We start from the raw sequence: 12,163 nt of genomic DNA on the forward strand, positions 1-12,163 counted from the left end.
GATCGGTTAGGTACTGCTCGATTTTATTCGACGTTGGATTTAACAAAAGGTTATTGGCAGATCCCCTTGACACCAATTTCCCGTGAAAAAACAGCCTTCTCCACGCCGTTCGGATTGCACCAATTTGTGACTCTTCCGTTCGGTTTGTTTGGGGCCCCGGCCACGTTTCAACGCCTCATGGATAGGATCCTCAGACCACATTCGGCTTACGCCGCTGCATATTTAGACGATATAATAATTTACAGTAATGATTGGCAGCGGCACAAACAACATCTGAGGGCCGTCCTGAGGTCGTTGCGGCGGGCGGGGCTCACAGCAAACCCCAAGAAGTGCACGATTGGGCGTGTGGAGGTACGGTATCTGGGGTTCCACTTGGGTCATGGCCAGGTGCGTCCCCAAATTGACAAGACCGCAGCGATTGTGACTTGCCCAAGACCCAAGACCAAAAAGGGGGTGAGGCAGTTCCTGGGGCTGGCTGGCTATTATAGGAGGTTCGTGCCTAATTTTTCGGGCGTCACCAGCCCGCTGACTGACCTCACTAAAAAGGGGGCTCCAGACCCGGTCCAATGGTCGGAACAGTGCCAACAGGCGTTCACACAGGTTAAAGCTGCACTTTGTGGGGGGCCGCTTTTACATGCACCTAACTTCTCTCTCCCTTTTCTATTACAGACGGATGCTTCAGACAGAGGGCTAGGGGACGTACTCTCGCAGGTGGTAGAGGGGGAGGAGCGCCCGGTGCTGTACATCAGCTGGAAACTCTCCTTAAGGGAGACCAAGTACAGCACCGTAGAGAAGGAGTGTCTGGCCATCAAGTGGGCGGTCCTCACGCTTCGATATTACCTGCTGGGGCGGGCCTTCACGCTCTGCTCTGATCACGCCCCGCTCCAATGGCTCCACCGCATGAAGGATACTAACGCCCGGATCACCCGTTGGTATCTGGCCCTCCAGCCCTTTAAATTTGAGGTGGTCCACAGAACGGGGGTGCAGATGGCTGTCGCTGACTTCCTCTCCAGAAATGGGGGGGGGAGTGGTAGACAGGCCGGATGGCACCCCGGCCTGAGTTGGGCGGTGGGGTTATGTGGCAGCGGGGGCGTGGTCAAGCGCCCGTCTGAGGGAGAAAGCGGTAAGGGCGCTTGCACCAGAGCTGAATTATGTTTAACACCTGTCTCTAATTTCAGTGAGCATGGGGAGAGCGGCATAAAAGGGACACAAATCCTCCAGTCGAGAGAGAGAGAACAACAGCCAATCTAGTGTTGGCATAAGGCAAACCATATTAAGAGATTTATGTTATGCAGTGAAGTTTTATTCTGTTCATAGAAACGCAAAGTTTGTAGGATTGCTGTGACTATTAAAGAACCCTTTCTTTCGAAGAGCTCTGCGTCTTCGTTCCTTCCTTTAACTGTGTCACATAAAGCCTCGTAACTGCATCATTAATCTGTTACCTGGTACCTCACCACCTAGAGTCAGAATCTTTCCCTTGTCAGAAACTGAAGCTAAAGCAATGAAATTGTGCATTGAAGAAGAACTGGCCAAGGGTTTCATTCGTCCATCCAATTCACCAGCAGCAGCAGGATTCTTCTTCGTGGGAAAGAAGGATGGGGGCCTTCGTCCTAGTATTAATTATCGTGGTCTAAATTATATAATGGTCAAATTCAGATACCCTTTACCCCTGGTCCCCGTAGCTTTGGAACAACTATGAACTGCTAAGTTTTGCACCAAGTTTGAACCTTTCGTGGTAGAAATTGACGCATCATACACCGGTATTGGCGCTATCCTCTCTCAATGCCAAGGTAATCCTCCTAAACATTTCCCATTTGGTTACTACTCCCGTAAACTCTCCTGTGCTTAACAGAATTATGATGTGGGCAATTGTGAACCGAGGCGGCCGTCAATTCACAGAATTAGAAGCAAAATACCTTTAAACTAGCTTTTCCTGTTGCGATTTGGAAAATGTAAGCGCACTGGGCGTTAAAACTCAAATATCTCAGAAAATTCAAGAAAGTAGGGCCCTGGAATTTGATCGAATGCAAAGATTAATTTTTTCTTAAAGCACAACGGTCAAATGACCGCATGCTCGGTGATTCTAGTGTTAAGTAAACTGAGTTAAGTTCCATTTAAATGGTTGTCCATCATCTCTTCACATAACAACGTAATTTACACAAGTTTTGTTTCTATTTCTTCTGCTCCTGTACTTCAAACTTAATTCTCTGTCTGCTCGTATGAATGTAAAACATCACAAGAAAGTGTTTCACCACTGTTCAAATGCACTTTGGATCACATCATTTATATGTATAAATGTTTCCCATCTGAAAGGACTAAATATGAAATGAAACAAATGACCATAAAATGTAAAGGAATCTCTTCAGTAATCAAAATACTTTTTGAATGTAACTTTATTCTAATTACCAATTATTTAAATTGTAACTGTAGTGGAATACAGTTGCTTATGCGTTGTGTTTTACATTTTACATAATACATAATCCCGTTACTTGTATTCCTTTACTCCCCAAACCTGTTCGAACAGTTTATTTCCTCACCCAATGAACTACTACACATTCCAGAAGCCTTAACATTGCTAATTCAATTTAAAAAAGGATTATAAAATGACTGCAACTATCATCACCTTGACTTTACATTTTACTTTGGATTAAAGTTATATTCAAGTGAGAAGTCAAAAAGGCAAACTATTGGCATAAAATAACAACTTCCCATTGTTACAACACCTGTCTGCAACCAGAAGGTGACAGAGGGGGATTAATTAACAGCAAGTTATCTTCAAAGTTCATATAAAAAATCGGTAGTTAAAAGTTTAAATGATCAATGGGCTGCACTTATAAAAGTGAGGGTCTTACACTTCTCTTCTAATTTTCAAAATTTAGCAATGTTTTTTTATTAGCCTACATTTAAAATATTTTATTCCATGAAATAAAAAAAAATAATAAAAAAAAATAATGATACACATTGTGAAAAATATTTTATAATGTTATGAAACCAGTACAAAATCCTGGATTTTTAAATAAACTAAAGTGTATTGTTTGGACATTTTATTCAGTGTACAAAAGGACGGTTACATACTAATATAAACATTTTTATAAAAAGAACAACTAATAAGTGGTAGTAATTTCTATGTAGGTTAAATGGTGTTTTAAACATTATTTGCAGTAGTAGTACTAGTCTGTCCCATGCATCAAGGCCCATTTTTATTTTTAAAACAGACCTATTAAAAATAAATGTAATTTATGCTATCTTAAAAAGTGCTAATAATGCTTTGTAATTAGCTGTTTATTATTAGATGTAACCACCCATTTTTATTTATTTGTTTATTTTTTTTTATCGAAAAAGAAGTGAAAAGATAAGTGTGAATCAAAAGTTCTTGAATAGAACAGCCCTAAAAATAAGAATAATTTTCAAGTCATTTTTATTTGTATTGCACTTTTCAAAATGCACAATGTTACAAAGCATCTTTATATAAAATCAGCTGTAAAGTACTTACTGAGCAGTTTCATTGAAAAATACAGTGTAAGTCATGCTTTAAAGATTATGTGTCTATAGTCCCCCAGTATGCCAGCCAAATGTGACTGTGGCAAGGAACCCAAAACTCCTTAAAAAATGTGTTATGATGGTGGTACAGATGAAGGACAAAAACATATTCAGACTTTGAACAAAATAGGAAGAAAGAGAGACAACAGATTTGAAACATGACTGAGATAATTTATAAATATAAATTATTTGTAAATATATTTAATAGTATATATATTTAAACACATTTGTCCTCCTCCCTCTACACACCAATGCCAACAAACCCACCCAAAGTCACTCGGTCACTCATCATAGTTGGTGCAGATGAAGTTGAGTTTGTGAGTTTGAGGAAGGCTGATCCAGCGCTGATCTCCTCCAGACTGAACTGCTCCAACTCTCACAGCATCACTGCAGTCTTCCACTCCTGTCCCGTTACCTGCAGCCCAGTTCTGATAACACAAGATCTCTCCATTCACCCAAAACCAGATGCCCAGAGTGCAGGAGTGACGTAGACCCAACCACACTTGAGCAGTGGAGGCTTTTCTGGCCACATTCATCACCCGACGCTGAATCTGTTCAGAGTTAACTGACACCAGATCCACATGATTCTCTCTGGCAGTATCTCAGAGCTTCATTCCAGCTCAGATTCTGTTGAATCAAAACCAGTTTTTCTGGAAACAAAACAGACCATAAACTTTAAAGTTAAAGCAATTTACTCTAAAATTTATCCAGATTGTGATATTTTCCTCACATTACACTTAAAATGTTGGACGCTATTGCAATGAAAGAGACTCATGCTCTAGGTCTACTCACCTTCATGACAGACAAACTGAGTTTTTCTATCACAGGTCCAGTCACCCCATTGTCCACGGTCTGACTTGACCCAAACAACTGCACAGTTTTCATTTCCCCCAACATTATTAGGTATGTTTGTCCAGTTTCTGAATGAGGAGTTACTCTTATCTGACCACTCCCATGAGTCTCTGAACAGACCGAACCAGACTCCAGATGTACCGAAAGCATTAATCCTGATATTATTAATCTGTTCATTCTCATTCTGGTTCCTCACACTGACCAGATCTGTGTGATGCTCTCTGCAGTAAATCTGAGCATCTCTCCATGTCATTGTCTGTTGTACAGTGATGAATCCTTTACTGCTGTCTTTATAAGAGAATAAATAAACAGTTCTCACTGACATTCATTTACAATGTTTATTATTAAATAAGTAAATGCAGAATGCTCTTTCTGCACCACTAATGTCACAAAATGCAGTTGTAAAAATAAATATTGGGTGAGAAGTATTCTTTGTTGAAACACCTGATGAACACATATGTTCTCCTCACCTGTTATTTCTGCTATAACAGTTTTAAATAGTTATTTAAACATTTACAGTTTTAATAAACCATAATTGTCACATAAAGTCTATTGTAAAGGGATTTAGATGGGCAAGGAGGAGGCGAGAACTGGCTTGACAATATAAATAATAGTTTAATGAGAAACTTAAAAACAAAAGACACAAACACACACATGACGGACATGCCCGTAAACAATCTCTCTCTCCCGCACCATCTTCCGCAGTCGGCCTTTATCCCTCTCGGAGGCTTGATTAGCCTGATATGGGACCCGGTGTGTAGAATCACGACCCGGCCCCGCCCTCCGCCCTGCCACATGTATCTTGAATTATGAGGATTTATATTGAATATATAAATAAATAAAGTTCCCCTTCTGTCGCTCTCTCCACGTTGTGTCAGAGAAGCGACACTAGGGGTCTCTCTTGCGCGCCGATATTCACCTCTGAACTATGAAAAAAGGCCAATGAGAGTTGGCAACCAGTATTTGCATGTCCAGCCCCTGGACATACGGGTATTTAAGCGGCGCGAATACGGGAGTTCATTCAGAAAATTTCTTCGGAGCCGATGGTCGTGTTTGCAGACGGCTGCGTTTTACACACCGAGTTCCTGCTATCCTCTGCTGCATGCTGTTGGATTCTACGGCGCACAACAGCGGCTTTCTCCTGTTTGCACGGCTGTGCACTTCCTGCCCCTGAGCGCATCGACAGTTGCAGATAAGAAAGATCTCTCACGAGTTCTTTCATTCATAAAAGAGTGATTTTATTTAAAAGAGTAATTTCCTCTAAAAGAGCAAAAACACAGCGGCGTTGAACGTCCTTTTAAGGACGCGTCTTTATAAAGATGACTTTCCACCCCTGTGTTGTTCCTGGATGCGGTAGAGTACTCTCCGCTTCCGACGGCTACAGGCGTTGTCTCGTGTGTCTGGGCAGCAATCACACTGAGGCTGCGTTTGTGGATGGTTCATGTTCTCATTGCGAGAACATGACCATTACAACGTTGCGGTCGCGGCTTGCTTACAACCGTAAGCAGGCCACTCCAGCCGCCCCCCGCGTCGCTCCTTCTTCCCACGGGATTGAGGACGATGCAGCTGGCGATGGAGGCGATTCGGGGATGGAAGCGGGTGCAGCTCCGCCGGGTACGCCCCCTCGGACCACCCGCCCCCCGGCACGCTCGTTGACTCCCGTCCCCGCTCGAGGTGGCGGTGACTCGCCTCACAGCCAGTCTGCCTACCCTCTTGCGATGGAAGCAGATGAGTTCGCCGCGACATCGGAGGGCATGGGCTCTGATGCTGAGGGCTCCTCTGGGCTGCCGCCTTCGGGCTTGCACGCCCAGGAGGAGGCAGACACACAGATGTCCGATATGCTTTCCCGGGCAGCCAACAGCGTGGGTCTGGATTGGAAACCTCCATCCTCCCCACAGCCATCACGGCTGGACGATTGGTTCTTGGGCGTTGGGCGCCGCTCACAGCCTTGCCCCCCCCGGTTCCTTTCTTCCCGGAGGTGCATGATGAGCTGACGTCTTCGTGGAGAGCACCCCTCTCCACTCATCGCACCGCCACCTGCTCATCCGTCCTCTCCACCCTCGACGGCGGAGCACGCCACGGGTACACGGAGATCCCCCAGGTGGATAGAGCTGTTGCGCTCCACTTATGTCCTGGAAGCACTACCACCTGGCGGGGCCGCCCTGTACTCCCTTCCCGGTCCTGTAGAGCAACATCCTCGCTCACCGCGAAGGCCTACAGCGATACCGGACGCGCCGCTTCCGCCCTGCATGCCATGGCTCTCCTGCAGGTCCACCAAGCCAAGGCACAAGGCACAAGGCAACATGCATGGGGTGGCCCTGATCCCGACACGCTGCAGGAACTGCGCTCAGCGACCGACCTCGCCCTGAGAGCGACGAAGGTCACAGCGCAGGCACTCGGGCAGGCGATGGCCACTCTGGTGGTCCAGGAACGTCAGCAATGGCTGGACTTGGTTGAGATGCGTGAAGCTGACAAGACTCGCTTCCTCAACGCCCCTGTCTCCCAGTTCGGCCTCTTCGGCGACACCATTGAGGAATTTGCCCAGCAGTTCTCCCTGGTGAAGAAGCAGACGGAGGCCATTTCGCACATCATGCCGCACCGCAAGCTTGCCGCCACGGCCCAGGCCCCACCTGCTCGCCAAGGACGTCCTCCCGTGGCCAGAAGACCTTCTGCTCCACCCCAACCTGGGCCCAGCTCTCAGCCCCGGCGTCGAGCAAACCGCAGGAAGCGTATGCCCCCTGCCTCACGGACCCCTTCGAGGACCCGGAAGGCTCCCAAGCGTCCCTGAGACAGCGGACCCAGAGGACAAGAAGTTAGCTCCGGAGGTGGTAAGACCACTCCGTCCCCCGGTGGAGGGCCGGGAGGAGAATCTTTTGTTTTTTCATTTGCCCCAAATTCTCAATAAAAGAGCTATTTCCTTTACCTCTGGGTCACATGGCCCGCAAATGCCGTTCTCATGGCACTGTGCTTTCAGGCCTCAACAGTCTCGGCGCCCAGGATGCGGTGCTCCCGCCCTCAGCCCCACGACTGTTCCCCGGCCGGCCGGTTCAGACGAGTCCAGAGGACGCCAGCATCAGACCTCCTCCTCAGTCACGAACCAGCCCCCTTCCGGGTGCGCGGAACAAGGTAAGTGCTTTGAGTTTATTCTCAGCACCAGAGCCTCGGGACGCCACAGCGCCTCCTGACGCCGCATTACCTGTTCCGCACCGCTGCGAAGCCCCGCCGGGTACATCCAAAATACTCTTCCCCTTGGTGCCCCTAGCACGGAGCTTAGAGGCATGGCTTTCACTGCCCAGCTCCTCACGGTGGCTGCACCGGACCATCCGACTCGGTTATGCAATTCAGTTTGCCAGGTCTCCGCCCCCCTACGTGGGCGTTCGTTCCTCCACAGTGCACGGCGAACATGCCCACTCCCTGCGCGAGGAAATCGCCTCCCTTCTAATCAAGGACGCGATAGAGCCTGTCCCTCCGATCGAAACGAAGAAGGGTTTCTACAGCCCTTACTTCATTGTACCCAAGAAAGGCGGCGGCATATGACCGATCTTGGACCTGCAAGTTTTCAATCGGACCTTGTCCAAACTCCCGTTCAAAATGCTTACCCAGAAACAAATTTTATCTGGCGTCCGGCATCTAGATTGGTTCGCAGCGGTAGACCTGAAGGACGCGTACTTCCACGTCTCAATTCGCCCTCGACATTGACCCTTTCTACGGTTCGTGTTCGACGGCCAGGCGTATCAGTACAAGGTCCTCCCATTCGGCCTGTCTCTGTCCTCTCGCGTCTTCACGAAGGTCGCAGAGGCGGCTCTTGCCCCGCTACGAGGAGCGGGCATACGCATACTCAATTACCTCGACGATTGGCTCATTTTGGCCTCCTCGCAGGAATTACTATGCACACACAGAGACCAGGTGCTCCAGCACCTCGGCCGTTTAGGGTTTCAGGTCAACTGGGAAAACAGCAAGCTCACCCCGGTCCAGAGCATCTCTTTTCTCGGTTTGGAGTTAGACTCAGTCTCAATGACAGCACGTCTCTCCAACGAGCGTGCTCAGTCAGTGCTGGAATGCCTCACTTCTTTCGAACCAGGCACCGTGGTCCCTTTGAAACGTTTCCAACGGCTCCTGGGGCATATGGCATCCTCCGCGGTGGCCGCGCCACTGGGGTTGATGCATATGAGACCACTTCAGCATTGGCTCCAGACTCGAGTCCCGAGACGAGCATGGCGCCACGCCGTGGAAGTTACCCCTGCCTGCCACCAAACCTTCAAACCCTGGACAGACCTCTGCTTTCTACGGGCAGGAGTACCCTTGCAGCAGGTGTCCCGTCGCGTTCTGGTTACAACCGATGCCTCCAAATTGGGTTGGGGTGCCGTGTGCAACGGGCGCGCAGCCGCAGGCTGGTGGAACCGAGGCCCGCTACGCTGGCACATCAACTGTCTAGAGCTGCTGGCTGTTTTTCTTGCCCTGAAGAAATTTCTTCCGTTGATTCATGGCAAGCACGTCCTAGTCAGGACGGACAGCACCACGGTGGTGGCCTACATAAACCGCCAAGGCGGAGTACGCTTCCTCCACATGTCACAGCTCGCCCGTCGTCTCCTTTGGAGTCAGCAGCGACTGGAGTCACTGCGCGCCACTCACATCCCCGGCAACCTCAATGTGATAGCGGACGCGCTGTCAAGACAAAACTTGCCCGGCGGAGAGTGGAGGCTCCACCCCCAATCGGTCCAGCTGATTTGGGACAGGTTCGGCAAGGCCTAGGTAGACCTGTTTGCCTCCCAGGAAACCTCCCACTGTCCGCTCTGGTATGCCCTCACAGAGGCTCCCCTTGGGACAGATGCTCTGGCGCACAGCTGGCCCGCTGGGCTGCGCAAGCACGCTGTTCCCCAGTGAGCCTTCTTGCACAGGTGCTATGCAAGGTCAGGGAGGACAAGGAGCAAGTCACTCTGGTGGCCCCCTACTGGCCCAACCGGACGTGGTTTTCGGATCTCACGCTCCTCATGACAGCCCCTCCCTGGTGAATTCCCCTGAGGAAGGACCTTCTTTCTCAGGGATGGGGCACGCTCTGGCATCCGCGATCCAGACCTCTGGAATCTCCACGCCTGGTCCCTGGACGGACGGAGGATCTAGCCGGCCTACCTTCGGCCGTCATAGACACTATTAACCAAGCCAGAGCCCCTTCGACCAGGCATCTTTACGCCCTGAAGTGGCATCTGTTCGCGGACTGGTGTTCTTCCCGAGCCGAAGACCCGCAGAAGTGCGCAGTTAGGTCAGTGCTCGTGTTTCTTCAGGAGAGGCTGGAGAGGAGGCTGTGGGGAATTAATCCTGATGGCTTAAATGGGGCATTGGGGAAGGGTACGTGCAGCCTGATACAGTTGGTCGTTCTGCACGTAGGAATACCTGCTCGCTCCTGTATCAGCAGATCACGTACACGGCTCAGCGCATGGCTCTTTTTAAGTGGACCCCTAGTGTCACTTCTCTGACACAACGTGGAGAGAGCGACAGAAGGGGAACATCTAGGTTACGTATGTAACCTCCGCTCCCCGATGGAGGGAACGAGACGCTGTGTCTCCCCTGCCACGCCGCTGAGCCGAGCCCCTGTTGTGGCCGGACCATTTCCGCTCCTCAGAAAAATCCTGAATGAACTCCCGTGATTTGCGCCGCTTAAATACCCGTATGTCCGGGGGACATGCAAATACTGGTTGCCAACTCTCATTGGCCTTTTTTCATAGTTCAGAGGTGAATATCGGCGCTCAAGAGAGACCCCTAGTGTCGCTTCTCTGACACAACGTCTCGTTCCCTCCATCGGGGAACGGAGGTTACATACGTAACCTAGACGTTTCAACATCATTGCGGCAAGCGTCTGAACTACTCCAGCTATGTAAAGATGGTGCTTTTTAAGTGATGCTAGTGTGAGCAAGAACATTCAATTACACTAATACATGCTGTTTCAATTGCTCCTTCCTTACATTCTTTCCTGACATCCTAAGAGAGAGGACGTGAGGAAAGAAGGATTTAGCCTTCAATTTTAGAAATGACAAGCACCCCCTGTTTCCAAACAGCTTTTCGAAAACACCCACTCCCTTTTATCATTGTAACAAACAGATAGTCCTGTCCCAAACTCACAACATTGGTTACTGGAGCCAATGTTACTGCGTCAGGCAGACCAAGCTGCTCAAACAGAGAAATGTTGAAACCGACAGTCACAGTGTTACAGTTTTCAGGGAAATCATCATACAGATGGATTACTTATAGTTGTCCCTGCATATTAGGCTGGGATGGAAGAAGGTATTTTAACTGTTCAACAACATGTTTTTCTCTTTTAAACATATTATTTAGGAGCTCTCACCACAGACTGCTGCACTCACCATTGTAACATATGAAAGATAAATGGTTATTACATCCATAATCATTCCATTGTCCAGGATTCATGTTACTACAGTCAACATTATCATTCGGTTGTCCCGATGCCCAGTTACGATACTGTGAATTATTTTCTGTGTAGAACGCAGGGTCACCCAGAGACCACTTCCATTTATAACTGTCTGTCTTCTGCAGTCCAATCCAGACCTTATGAATCTGATCATCATTCACACTCTTCAGCAGATCTTCTATGTCATTCTTGTTGTCGATGGTGGCCAGATCTGTGTAATTCTCTCTGCAGTATCTCTGAGCTTCGGTCCAGCTCAAATTCTGATTCACAAAGTGATACTGACGAGGAACACATGCAGATGAACTGAAGACAGCTGAGAAGAGGAAAAATATTGAAACAAACTCACAATTCACAAGTATCATACTAATCATAAGAAAGAAAGTACACACACTCACTCACCTGAGAGAATAAAAGTGATTAATGTTTTTCGTTCCATTTCTGAGGAGATACAGACAATGAAAATATCACATATGAAAACATGAATTTCAGTGATCAGATCAAGGTGTATGAAATTCACAAACCTTATCTATAACCATAAAATAATAAAACATAATATAACAATCCTGAATAAAATAGTAGCATGTGCAAAGAACAGGTTTGATTAAATGAAAGATCATGAGAGTTTCTCTTACTCTAGTTGTGTCTGTTTCTCTCTTAATTCCTGTGTGTCTGTGTCTTCTTCCTTCATCAGTTCATACTGATATTCTAGATCTGTTTTTCAGCTCCTCCCATCAAGTGTTTCTTCCATTATGGTATTGTTTTCTCTCTCAGCCAATAGATCTCTCTTCTGATGATGACATTGACCTTTAGTGTGTGTTCAGAGTGTTCAGCTGTAGATGTGTGTATGTATTATGTTTGTGTTGAAGTAAGAATTTGTCATGACTCTCAGGCTACTTAATTTGAATAGAAAATGTAAAGTGTGTGAAAATGTGTGTTGCGTTAGTGCTAGCTACACAATTCAAAACATTTGATCTACTGATTTTCATTTGGAAGGACAGTAAACAAAGGATCATGCAAATAAAATAATAAAAAAAATGTCCTCCTTATTTGTGTTTTTCCCCTTAAAGTTACCCACAACACCAGTCAGTGTTTGAGTCTGCAATTGTAATTTTCTAGACCAGGGACACTGGAATTGGGTGTGCTGCTGCACCCTCCGTTTTCACGGGACTGTAAATAAAATGCAAACATAGGGATATGCAATAGAATGATGTTAATCACGAGGCTGAATCCAGCTTCTTATTCGACAGTAACTCACAAAACATCCCAGTGCCAACACTCACTGACAGATGATGTTCAGCAATATTGGGAAATAACAAATCCATAGAGAAATTAAGTCCGCAATTATGT

The 12,163-nt window shown here is 47.4% G+C and overlaps 1 pseudogene; it reads right to left on the bottom strand.

Annotated features, from left to right (window-relative positions):
• Positions 1-3,484: 3,484 nt before the first annotated feature.
• On the bottom strand, positions 3,485-11,498 carry LOC127646981 (macrophage mannose receptor 1-like; annotated as a pseudogene).
• Positions 11,499-12,163: the final 665 nt, after the last annotated feature.

Source organism: Xyrauchen texanus, chromosome 1 (genome assembly GCF_025860055.1).
Source record: "Xyrauchen texanus isolate HMW12.3.18 chromosome 1, RBS_HiC_50CHRs, whole genome shotgun sequence".
Lineage (NCBI taxonomy): Eukaryota > Metazoa > Chordata > Actinopteri > Cypriniformes > Catostomidae > Xyrauchen > Xyrauchen texanus.